A 12,594-nucleotide genomic window follows, 5' to 3' on the forward strand; every position below is an offset into this window, starting at 1 on the left:
AGAAGCAGCAAGTATCAGAGCCACCGAACCTGAGGTGAGTTACACGAGGAGAAAGGGCGACATGGGGACAGGGGCTAGGGGCTCAGGGAACAGCTACCACAATGCAACCTCGGGTGTGGGGATGCCACTCATTGCGGGTACTGCCCTGGGATTTCCTTTTAGAAAGAATCGCTGGTTAAAGTGTAGTGCACAAAAAACCCAACTCGTCGATTACACTATTAGATAACATCCTTTAACTGCCCCACCCACCCTGTGTGAGTCTCACCCACTTCCCGCCTGCTCCCTCTAGTCTGAGAGTTGTATCTCCACAAAAAACACACAGTGGGGCTCAATGAGCTGCTCATGTCTGACATGGACACCTAAGCAGTGCTGGATTCACAACCTGAAAGCCTGCAAAGGAAAGTGTGCCCGGCAGAAGATAAGCTGCCTGGCAACTCAGAACCTTCTTCTAAGAGAAGTAAGACATGTCACAATGGAGTCTAAGCCTACCTGTCTTATGCCAGGACCTTAGAGCTGCAGGCAGGAGCACAAAGGTAAAAACATATATTGAGTCCCAACACGTTCACTGCGGTGGTTGGTCTCTGTGGCGCAATCGGTTAGCGCGTTCGGCTGTTAACCGAAAAGTTGGTGGTTCAAGCCTTCCCAGGGACGTATGCTTTTGCCTACATCAAGTCCTGAATTAAAACACAGCTGTCTGGCTTTGCTCTTAGAGCTCTCGCTTTGCCTGCGTGACATGCTCTATCTCAACATTTCTATCTTCTCTCATCTCTTCACCTCTAGTCATTTCCACCAATAGGACTGGAAACGGGCCACCAAGCCTTCTACTTTAACCACAGGCGTACTGAGGGCCAATAAAAGGAACAGAAGCATTTCTTGATCCGGGGCTGAGAACTGCATGCACAGGGACCTCGTGGCGCAACGGTAGCGCGTCTGACTCCAGATCAGAAGGTTGCGTGTTCAAATCACGTCGGGGTCACTCTTTGACATTTTTTTCCCCACCAAGTCTATATCTCTGACTTCTAAAGCAAAGCCAAAAGAAGGGCGCTTTGCATTGGCCGGGAATCGAACCCGGGCCTCCCGCGTGGCAGGCGAGAATTCTACCACTGAACCACCAATGCTTCACTTACATAGGCTGAGCAGAGAGCCCTGCCGTAGACAGTAGTGATGAGGCCCATGCATTCGCATGGGACACCTATGAACAAAGTTTGCATGGCAAGCCTTGGACTGCCAAACGTTCACATGCTGATGGCAGGAATCAGATGCAGGAGACTGAAACTATGAATGTTTCTGCTTTTGCTAAGGACAGTGGTTTGGGGCCAGTGTTGTGCTTGACAGAGCACGACATCAGCCTGCTCTCTGGCTGCTCCCGGGAGAAGTGGCTGACAGAAAGCACCCTCCAGACCACCAGCAATCTTGTGTTTCACAACATGCCACTGTCACTGGACTTTCCTTCTGGGAAAGCCTAGTCACTGACCTGGCCAGATTCCCTGTCCTCCCCAAAATCCTGGGGAGAAACGGGCAGAGTTCTGCGCCCTGCGCCCTCTTTCGCGTCCCTAACGCGCTCCCAACGTGCCCTACAGCCCTGGTCGGGCACAGCCCTGGTCGGGCTCATACCACTGGGGCCTCTGCCGAGGAATAGCCCCGGAAGCCTAGGGCCAGGCCTATTGCACAGGCATCTTAGACCAGGCCATTCCGGGATTGCTGTGTTTCACGTCCTGCCCTTCAACACTCCTGGGAGGGCTTTCCCTGAGAACCCTCATGTCTCTGCCCTCCCAGGAGGGTGTGGTTCTATGCAAAATAGGGGGTGCACCACGGGCCGTCCCCTTTCCTCTCTCTCGCCAATATCTTTCACCAAAGCTGAGCCCTGCAGGTAAATGTATCTATCTGGCTGAGGGGCCAGGGAGGTCCTTTGCCTGCAGTCTTACAAGCCAGAGTGCAGAGAAGGCAGCAGCTCTGGGACCGGGACTCTGCTCAAAGACATATCTAACATGCCACAGTGGAGCTGAGATGGGCAAGACACGTGTCTCACAGGCAGGCAGCACAAAAAGACAGTGGCAGGAAACTATGCTAACAAGGAAAGAGAAAAGTCACGTGTCTCGTGGCCTTCCCACCATTAGACAGTAGTCTGCGCAAGAAAACATCCAACAGTGACAGGACAACCAAGCAAATGACAAACGCCGTGCTGAATAATGTCATCTTACATTACATTTCGTACAAAGGCCCAGATCATGGGGATGATCGCGCAGAAGCAGCAAGTATCAGAGCCACCGAACCTGAGGTGAGTTACACGAGGAGAAAGGGCGACATGGGGACAGGGGCTAGGGGCTCAGGGAACAGCTACCACAATGCAACCTCGGGTGTGGGGATGCCACTCATTGCGGGTACTGCCCTGGGATTTCCTTTTAGAAAGAATCGCTGGTTAAAGTGTAGTGCACAAAAAACCCAACTCCTCGATTACACTATTAGATAACATCCTTTAACTGCCCCACCCACCCTGTGTGAGTCTCACCCACTTCCCGCCTGCTCCCTCTAGTCTGAGAGTTGTATCTCCACAAAAAACACACAGTGGGGCTCAATGAGCTGCTCATGTCTGACATGGACACCTAAGCAGTGCTGGATTCACAACCTGAAAGCCTACAAAGGAAAGTGTGCCCGGCAGAAGATAAGCTGCCTGGCAACTCAGAACCTTCTTCTAAGAGAAGTAAGACATGTCACAATGGAGTCTAAGCCTACCTGTCTTATGCCAGGACCTTAGAGCTGCAGGCAGGAGCACAAAGGTAAAAACATATATTGAGTCCCAACACACTCACTGCGGTGGTTGGTCTCTGTGGCGCAATCGGTTAGCGCGTTCGGCTGTTAACAGAAAGGTTGGTGGTTCAAGCCCACCCAGGGACGTATGCTTTTGCCTACTTCAAGTCCTGAATTAAAACACAGCTGTCTGGCTTTGCTCTTAGAGCTCTCGCTTTGCCTGCGTGACATGCTCTATCTCAACATTTCTATCTTCTCTCATCTCTTCACCTCTAGTCATTTCCACCAATAGGACTGGAAACGGGACACCAAGCCTTCTACTTTAACCACAGGCGTACTGAGGGCCAATAAAAGGCACAGAAGCATTTCTTGATCCGGGGCTGAGAACTGCATGCACAGGGACCTCGTGGTGCAACGGTAGCGCGTCTGACTCCAGATCAGAAGGTTGCGTGTTCAAATCACGTCGGGGTCACTCTTTGACATTTTTTTCCCCACCAAGTCTATATCTCTGACTTCTAAAGCAAAGCCAAAAGAAGGGCGCTTTGCATTGGCCGGGAATCGAACCCGGGCCTCCCGCGTGGCAGGCGAGAATTCTACCACTGAACCACCAATGCTTCACTTACATAGGCTAAGCAGAGAGCCCTGCCGTAGACAGTAGTGATGAGGCCCATGCATTCGCATGGGACACCTATGAACAAAGTTTGCATGGCAAGCCTTGGACTGCCAAACGTTCACATGCTGATGGCAGGAATCAGATGCAGGAGACTGAAACTATGAATGTTTCTGCTTTTGCTAAGGACAGTGGTTTGGGGCCAGTGTTGTGCTTGACAGAGCACGACATCAGCCTGCTCTCTGGCTGCTCCCGGGAGAAGTGGCTGACAGAAAGCACCCTCCAGACCACTAGCAATCTTGTGTTTCACAACATGCCACTGTCACTGGACTTTCCTTCGGAGAAAGCCTAGTCACTGACCTGGCCAGATTCCCTGTCCTCCCCAAAATCCTGGGGAGAAACGGGCAGAGTTCTGCGCCCTGCACCCTCTTTCGCGTCCCTAACGCGCTCCCAACGCGCCCTACAGCCCTGGTCGGGCACAGCCCTGGTCGGGCTCATACCACTGGGGCCTCTGCTGAGGAAGAGCCCCGGAAGCCTAGGGCCAGGCCTATTGCACAGGCATCTTAGACCAGGCCATTCCGGGATTGCTGTGTTTCACGTCCTGCCCTTCAACACTCCTGGGAGGGCTTTCCCTGAGAACCTTCATGTCTCTGCCCTCCCAGGAGGCTGTGGTTCTATGCAAAATAGGGGGTGCACCATGGGTCGTCCCCTTTCCTCTCTCTCGCCAATATCTTTCACCAAAGCTGAGCCCTGCAGGTAAATGTATCTATCTGGCTGAGGGGCCAGGGAGGGCCTTTGCCTGCAGTCTTACAAGCCAGAGTGCAGAGAAGGCAGCAGCTCTGGGACCGGGACTCTGCTCAAAGACATATCTAACATGCCACAGTGGAGCTGAGATGGGCAAGACACGTGTCTCACAGGCAGGCAGCACAACAAGACAGTGGCAGGAAACTATGCTAACAAGGAAAGAGAAAAGTCACGTGTCTCGTGGCCTTCCCACCATTAGACAGTAGTCTGCGCAAGAAAACATCCAACAGTGACAGGACAACCAAGCAAATGACAAACGCTGTGCTGAATAAAGTCATCTTACATGACATTTCGTACAAAGGCCCAGATCATGGGGATGATCGCGCAGAAGCAGCAAGTATCAGAGCCACCGAACCTGAGGTGAGTTACACGAGGAGAAAGGGCGACATGGGGACAGGGGCTAGGGGCTCAGGGAACAGCTACCACAATGCAACCTCGGGTGTGGGGATGCCACTCATTGCGGGTACTGCCCTGGGATTTCCTTTTAGAAAGAATCGCTGGTTAAAGTGTAGTGCACAAAAAACCCAACTCCTCGATTACACTATTAGATAACATCCTTTAACTGCCCCACCCACCCTGTGTGAGTCTCACCCACTTCCCGCCTGCTCCCTCTAGTCTGAGAGTTGTATCTCCACAAAAAACACACAGTGGGGCTCAATGAGCTGCTCATGTCTGACATGGACACCTAAGCAGTGCTGGATTCACAACCTGAAAGCCTGCAAAGGAAAGTGTGCCCGGCAGAAGATAAGCTGCCTGGCAACTCAGAACCTTCTTCTAAGAGAAGTAAGACATGTCACAATGGAGTCTAAGCCTACCTGTCTTATGCCAGGACCTTAGAGCTGCAGGCAGGAGCACAAAGGTAAAAACATATATTGAGTCCCAACACGCTCACTGCGGTGGTTGGTCTCTGTGGCGCAATCAGTTAGTGCGTTCGGCTGTTAACCGAAAGGTTGGTGGTTCAAGCCCACCCAGGGACGTATGCTTTTGCCTACATCAAGTCCTGAATTAAAACACAGCTGTCTGGCTTTGCTCTTAGAGCTCTCGCTTTGCCTGCGTGACATGCTCTATCTCAACATTTCTATCTTCTCTCATCTCTTCACCTCTAGTCATTTCCACCAATAGGACTGGAAACGGGCCACCAAGCCTTCTACTTTAACCACAGGCGTACTGAGGGCCAATAAAAGGCACAGAAGCATTTCTTGATCCGGGGCTGAGAACTACATGCACAGGGACCTCGTGGCGCAACGGTAGCGCGTCTGACTCCAGATCAGAAGGTTGCGTGTTCAAATCACGTCGGGGTCACTCTTTGACATTTTTTTCCCCACCAAGCCTATATCTCTGACTTCTAAAGCAAAGCCAAAAGAAGGGCGCTTTGCATTGGCCGGGAATCGAACCCGGGCCTCCCACGTGGCAGGCGAGAATTCTACCACTGAACCACCAATGCTTCACTTACATAGGCTGAGCAGAGAGCCCTGCCGTAGACAGTAGTGATGAGGCCCATGCATTCGCATGGGACACCTATGAACAAAGTTTGCATGGCAAGCCTTGGACTGCCAAACGTTCACATGCTGATGGCAGGAATCAGATGCAGGAGACTGAAACTATGAATGTTTCTGCTTTTGCTAAGGACAGTGGTTTGGGGCCAGTGTTGTGCTTGACAGAGCACGACATCAGACTGCTCTCTGGCTGCTCCCGGGAGAAGTGGCTGACAGAAAGCACCCTCCAGACCACCAGCAATCTTGTGTTTCACAACATGCCACTGTCACTGGACTTTCCTTCTGGGAAAGCCTAGTCACTGACCTGGCCAGATTCCCAGTCCTCCCCAAAATCCTGGGGAGAAACGGGCAGAGTTCTGCGCCCTGCGCCCTCTTTCGCGTCCCTAACGCGCTCCCAACGCGCCCTACAGCCCTGGTCGGGCACAGCCCTGGTCGGGCTCATACCACTGGGGCATCTGCCGAGGAAGAGCCCCGGAAGCCTAGGGCCAGGCCTATTGCACAGGCATCTTAGACCAGGCCATTCCGGGATTGCTGTGTTTCACGTCCTGCCCTTCAACACTCCTGGGAGGGCTTTCCTTGAGAACCCTCATGTCTCTGCCCTCCCAGGAGGCTGTGGTTCTATGCAAAATAGGGGGTGCACCACGGGCCGTCCCCTTTCCTCTCTCTCGCCAATATCTTTCACCAAAGCTGAGCCCTGCAGGTAAATGTATCTATCTGGCTGAGGGGCCAGGGAGGGCCTTTGCCTGCAGTCTTACAAGCCAGAGTGCAGAGAAGGCAGCAGCTCTGGGACCGGGACTCTGCTCAAAGACATATCTAACATGCCACAGTGGAGCTGAGATGGGCAAGACACGTGTCTCACAGGCAGGCAGCACAACAAGACAGTGGCAGGAAACTATGCTAACAAGGAAAGAGAAAAGTCACGTGTCTCGTGGCCTTCCCACCATTAGACAGTAGTCTGCGCAAGAAAACATCCAACAGTGACAGGACAACCAAGCAAATGACAAACGCCGTGCTGAATAAAGTCATCTTACATGACATTTCGTACAAAGGCCCAGATCATGGGGATGATCGCGCAGAAGCAGCAAGTATCAGAGCCACCGAACCTGAGGTGAGTTACACGAGGAGAAAGGGCGACATGGGGACAGGGGCTAGGGGCTCAGGGAACAGCTACCACAATGCAACCTCGGGTGTGGGGATGCCACTCATTGCGGGTACTGCCCTGGGATTTCCTTTTAGAAAGAATCGCTGGTTAAAGTGTAGTGCACAAAAAACCCAACTCCTCGATTACACTATTAGATAACATCCTTTAACTGCCCCACCCACCCTGTGTGAGTCTCACCCACTTCCCGCCTGCTCCCTCTAGTCTGAGAGTTGTATCTCCACAAAAAACACACAGTGGGGCTCAATGAGCTGCTCATGTCTGACATGGACACCTAAGCAGTGCTGGATTCACAACCTGAAAGCCTGCAAAGGAAAGTGTGCCCGGCAGAAGATAAGCTGCCTGGCAACTCAGAACCTTCTTCTAAGAGAAGTAAGACATGTCACAATGGAGTCGAAGCCTACCTGTCTTATGCCAGGACCTTAGAGCTGCAGGCAGGAGCACAAAGGTAAAAACATATATTGAGTCCCAACACGCTCACTGCGGTGGTTGGTCTCTGTGGCGCAATCGGTTAGCGCGTTCGGCTGTTAACCGAAAGGTTGGTGGTTCAAGCCCACCCAGGGACGTATGCTTTTGCCTACATCAAGTCCTGAATTAAAACACAGCTGTCTGGCTTTGCTCTTAGAGCTCTCGCTTTGCCTGCGTGACATGCTCTATCTCAACATTTCTATCTTCTCTCATCTCTTCACCTCTAGTCATTTCCACCAATAGGACTGGAAACGGGCCACCAAGCCTTCTACTTTAACCACAGGCGTACTGAGGGCCAATAAAAGGCACAGAAGCATTTCTTGATCCGGGGCTGAGAACTGCATGCACAGGGACCTCGTGGCGCAACGGTAGCGCGTCTGACTCCAGATCCGAAGGTTGCGTGTTCAAATCACGTCGGGGTCACTCTTTGACATTTTTTTCACCACCAAGTCTATATCTCTGACTTCTAAAGCAAAGCCAAAAGAAGGGCGCTTTGCATTGGCCGGGAATCGAACCCGGGCCTCCCGCGTGGCAGGCGAGAATTCTACCACTGAACCACCAATGCTTCACTTACATAGGCTGAGCAGAGAGCCCTGCCGTAGACAGTAGTGATGAGGCCCATGCATTCGCATGGGACACCTATGAACAAAGTTTGCATGGCAAGCCTTGGACTGCCAAACGTTCACATGCTGATGGCAGGAATCAGATGCAGGAGACTGAAACTATGAATGTTTCTGCTTTTGCTAAGGACAGTGGTTTGGGGCCAGTGTTGTGCTTGACAGAGCACGACATCAGCCTGCTCTCTGGCTGCTCCCGGGAGAAGTGGCTGACAGAAAGCACCCTCCAGACCACCAGCAATCTTGTGTTTCACAACATGCCACTGTCACTGGACTTTCCTTCTGGGAAAGCCTAGTCACTGACCTGGCCAGATTCCCTGTCCTCCCCAAAATCCTGGGGAGAAACGGGCAGAGTTCTGCGCCCTGCGCCCTCTTTCGCGTCCCTAACGCGCTCCCAACGCGCCCTACAGCCCTGGTCGGGCACAGCCCTGGTCGGGCTCATACCACTGGGGCCTCTGCCGAGGAAGAGCCCCGGAAGCCTAGGGCCAGGCCTATTGCACAGGCATCTTAGACCAGGCCATTCCGGGATTGCTGTGTTTCACGTCCTGCCCTTCAACACTCCTGGGAGGGCTTTCCCTGAGAACCCTCATGTCTCTGCCCTCCCAGGAGGCTGTGGTTCTATGCAAAATAGGGGGTGCACCACGGGCCGTCCCCTTTCCTCTCTCTCGCCAATATCTTTCACCAAAGCTGAGCCCTGCAGGTAAATGTATCTATCTGGCTGAGGGGCCAGGGAGGTCCTTTGCCTGCAGTCTTACAAGCCAGAGTGCAGAGAAGGCAGCAGCTCTGGGACCGGGACTCTGCTCAAAGACATATCTAACATGCCACAGTGGAGCTGAGATGGGCAAGACACGTGTCTCACAGGCAGGCAGCACAACAAGACAGTGGAAGGAAACTATGCTAACAAGGAAAGAGAAAAGTCACGTGTCTCGTGGCCTTCCCACCATTAGACAGTAGTCTGCGCAAGAAAACATCCAACAGTGACAGGACAACCAAGCAAATGACAAACGCCGTGCTGAATAAAGTCATCTTACATGACATTTCGTACAAAGGCCCAGATCATGGGGATGATCGCGCAGCAGAAGCAGCAAGTACCAGAGCCACCGAACCTGGGGTGAGTTACACGAGGAGAAAGGGCGACATGGGGACAGGGGCTAGGGGCTCAGGGAACAGCTACCACAATGCAACCTCGGGTGTGGGGATGCCACTCATTGCGGGTACTGCCCTGGGATTTCCTTTTAGAAAGAATCGCTGGTTAAAGTGTAGTGCACAAAAAACCCAACTCCTCGATTACACTATTAGATAACATCCTTTAACTGCCCCACCCACCCTGTGTGAGTCTCACCCACTTCCCGCCTGCTCCCTCTAGTCTGAGAGTTGTATCTCCACAAAAAACACACAGTGGGGCTCAATGAGCTGCTCATGTCTGACATGGACACCTAAGCAGTGCTGGATTCACAACCTGAAAGCCTGCAAAGGAAAGTGTGCCCGGCAGAAGATAAGCTGCCTGGCAACTCAGAACCTTCTTCTAAGAGAAGTAAGACATGTCACAATGGAGTCTAAGCCTACCTGTCTTATGCCAGGACCTTAGAGCTGCAGGCAGGAGCACAAAGGTAAAAACATATATTGAGTCCCAACACGCTCACTGCGGTGGTTGGTCTCTGTGGTGCAATCGGTTAGCGCGTTAGGCTGTTAACCGAAAGGTTGGTGGTTCAAGCCCACCCAGGGACGTATGCTTTTGCCTACATCAAGTCCTGAATTAAAACACAGCTGTCTGGCTTTGCTCTTAGAGCTCTCGCTTTGCCTGCGTGACATGCTCTATCTCAACATTTCTATCTTCTCTCATCTCTTCACCTCTAGTCATTTCCACCAATAGGACTGGAAACGGGCCACCAAGCCTTCTACTTTAACCACAGGCGTACTGAGGGCCAATAAAAGGCACAGAAGCATTTCTTGATCCGGGGCTGAGAACTGCATGCACAGGGACCTCGTGGTGCAACGGTAGCGCGTCTGACTCCAGATCAGAAGGTTGCGTGTTCAAATCACGTCGGGGTCACTCTTTGACATTTTTTTTCCCCACCAAGTCTATATCTCTGACTTCTAAAGCAAAGCCAAAAGAAGGGCGCTTTGCATTGGCCGGGAATCGAACCCGGGCCTCCCGCGTGGGAGGCGAGAATTCTACCACTGAACCACCAATGCTTCACTTACATAGGCTGAGCAGAGAGCCCTGCCGTAGACAGTAGTGATGAGGCCCATGCATTCGCATGGGACACCTATGAACAAAGTTTGCATGGCAAGCCTTGGACTTCCAAACGTTCACATGCTGATGGCAGGAATCAGATGCAGGAGACTGAAACTATGAATGTTTCTGCTTTTGCTAAGGACAGTGGTTTGGGGCCAGTGTTGTGCTTGACAGAGCACGACATCAGCCTGCTCTCTGGCTGCTCCCGGGAGAAGTGGCTGACAGAAAGCACCCTCCAGACCACCAGCAATCTTGTGTTTCACAACATGCCACTGTCACTGGACTTTCCTTCTGGGAAAGCCTAGTCACTGACCTGGCCAGATTCCCTGTCCTCCCCAAAATCCTGGGGAGAAACGGGCAGAGTTCTGCGCCCTGCGCCCTCTTTCGCGTCCCTAACGCGCTCCCAACGCGCCCTACAGCCCTGGTCGGGCACAGCCCTGGTCGGGCTCATACCACTGGGGCCTCTGCCGAGGAAGAGCCCCGGAAGCCTAGGGCCAGGCCTATTGCACAGGCATCTTAGACCAGGCCATTCCGGGATTGCTGTGTTTCACGTCCTGCCCTTCAACACTCCTGGGAGGGCTTTCCCTGAGAACCCTCATGTCTCTGCCCACCCAGGAGGCTGTGGTTCTATGCAAAATAGGGGGTGCACCACGGGCCGTCCCCTTTCCTCTCTCTCGCCAATATCTTTCACCAAAGCTGAGCCCTGCAGGTAAATGTATCTATCTGGCTGAGGGGCCAGGGAGGGCCTTTGCCTGCAGTCTTACAAGCCAGAGTGCAGAGAAGGCAGCAGCTCTGGGACCGGGACTCTGCTCAAAGACATATCTAACATGCCACAGTGGAGCTGAGATGGGCAAGACACGTGTCTCACAGGCAGGCAGCACAACAAGACAGTGGCAGGAAACTATGCTAACAAGGAAAGAGAAAAGTCACATGTCTCGTGGCCTTCCCACCATTAGACAGTAGTCTGCGCAAGAAAACATCCAACAGTGACAGGACAACCAAGCAAATGACAAACGCCGTGCTGAATAAAGTCATCTTACATGACATTTCGTACAAAGGCCCAGATCATGGGGATGATCGCGCAGAAGCAGCAAGTATCAGAGCCACCGAACCTGAGGTGAGTTACACGAGGAGAAAGGGCGACATGGGGACAGGGGCTAGGGGCTCAGGGAACAGCTACCACAATGCAACCTCGGGTGTGGGGATGCCACTCATTGCGGGTACTGCCCTGGGATTTCCTTTTAGAAAGAATCGCTGGTTAAAGTGTAGTGCACAAAAAACCCAACTCCTCGATTACACTATTAGATAACATCCTTTAACTGCCCCACCCACCCTGTGTGAGTCTCACCCACTTCCCGCCTGCTCCCTCTTGTCTGAGAGTTGTATCTCCACAAAAAACACACAGTGGGGCTCAATGAGCTGCTCATGTCTGACATGGACACCTAAGCAGTGCTGGATTCACAACCTGAAAGCCTGCAAAGGAAAGTGTGCCCGGCAGAAGATAAGCTGCCTGGCAACTCAGAACCTTCTTCTAAGAGAAGTAAGACATGTCACAATGGAGTCTAAGCCTACCTGTCTTATGCCAGGACCTTAGAGCTGCAGGCAGGAGCACAAAGGTAAAAACATATATTGAGTCCCAACACGCTCACTGCGGTGGTTGGTCTCTGTGGCGCAATCGGTTAACGCGTTCGGCTGTTAACCGAAAGGTTGGTGGTTCAAGCCCACCCAGGGACGTATGCTTTTGCCTACATCAAGTCCTGAATTAAAACACAGCTGTCTGGCTTTGCTCTTAGAGCTCTCGCTTTGCCTGCGTGACATGCTCTATCTCAACATTTCTATCCTCTCTCATCTCTTCACCTCTAGTCATTTCCACCAATAGGACTGGAAACGGGCCACCAAGCCTTCTACTTTAACCACAGGTGTACTGAGGGCCAATAAAAGGCACAGAAGCATTTCTTGATCCGGGGCTGAGAACTGCATGCACAGGGACCTCGTGGCGCAACGGTAGCTCGTCTGACTCCAGATCAGAAGGTTGCGTGTTCAAATCACGTCAGGGTCACTCTTTGACATTTTTTTCCGTACCAAGTCTATATCTCTGACTTCTAAAGCAAAGCCAAAAGAAGGGCGCTTTGCATTGGCCGGGAATCGAACCCGGGCCTCCCGCGTGGCAGGCAAGAATTCTACCACTGAACCACCAATGCTTCACTTACATAGGCTGAGCAGAGAGCCCTGCCGTAGACAGTAGTGATGAGGCCCATGCATTCGCATGGGACACCTATGAACAAAGTTTGCATGGCAAGCCTTGGACTGCCAAACGTTCACATGCTGATGGCAGGAATCAGATGCAGGAGACTGAAACTATGAATGTTTCTGCTTTTGCTAAGGACAGTGGTTTGGGGCCAGTGTTGTGCTTGACAGAGCACGACATCAGCCTGCTCTCTGGCTGCTCCCGG

General features: G+C 52.4%; 7 non-coding genes across 7 annotated transcripts; 3 read left to right on the forward strand and 4 right to left on the reverse strand.

Moving 5' to 3' along the window:
- Positions 1–904: 904 nt before the first annotated feature.
- Positions 905–976, forward strand: TRNAW-CCA (transfer RNA tryptophan (anticodon CCA)). The gene has a single exon. It is a non-coding gene; the product is annotated as a tRNA-Trp (tRNA).
- Positions 977–1,047: 71 nt separating this feature from the next.
- TRNAG-GCC (transfer RNA glycine (anticodon GCC)) lies at positions 1,048–1,118 on the reverse strand. The gene has a single exon. It is a non-coding gene; the product is annotated as a tRNA-Gly (tRNA).
- Positions 1,119–3,291: 2,173 nt separating this feature from the next.
- Positions 3,292–3,362, reverse strand: TRNAG-GCC (transfer RNA glycine (anticodon GCC)). The gene has a single exon. It is a non-coding gene; the product is annotated as a tRNA-Gly (tRNA).
- Positions 3,363–5,392: 2,030 nt separating this feature from the next.
- On the forward strand, positions 5,393–5,464 carry TRNAW-CCA (transfer RNA tryptophan (anticodon CCA)). Its single transcript has one exon. It is a non-coding gene; the product is annotated as a tRNA-Trp (tRNA).
- Positions 5,465–7,309: 1,845 nt separating this feature from the next.
- On the forward strand, positions 7,310–7,383 carry TRNAN-GUU (transfer RNA asparagine (anticodon GUU)). Its single transcript has one exon. It is a non-coding gene; the product is annotated as a tRNA-Asn (tRNA).
- Positions 7,384–7,779: 396 nt separating this feature from the next.
- Positions 7,780–7,850, reverse strand: TRNAG-GCC (transfer RNA glycine (anticodon GCC)). The gene has a single exon. It is a non-coding gene; the product is annotated as a tRNA-Gly (tRNA).
- Positions 7,851–10,027: 2,177 nt separating this feature from the next.
- On the reverse strand, positions 10,028–10,098 carry TRNAG-CCC (transfer RNA glycine (anticodon CCC)). The gene has a single exon. It is a non-coding gene; the product is annotated as a tRNA-Gly (tRNA).
- Positions 10,099–12,594: the final 2,496 nt, after the last annotated feature.

This window comes from Pleurodeles waltl, chromosome 4_1 (genome assembly GCF_031143425.1).
Source record: "Pleurodeles waltl isolate 20211129_DDA chromosome 4_1, aPleWal1.hap1.20221129, whole genome shotgun sequence".
In the NCBI taxonomy this organism is placed as follows: Eukaryota; Metazoa; Chordata; class Amphibia; order Caudata; family Salamandridae; genus Pleurodeles; species Pleurodeles waltl.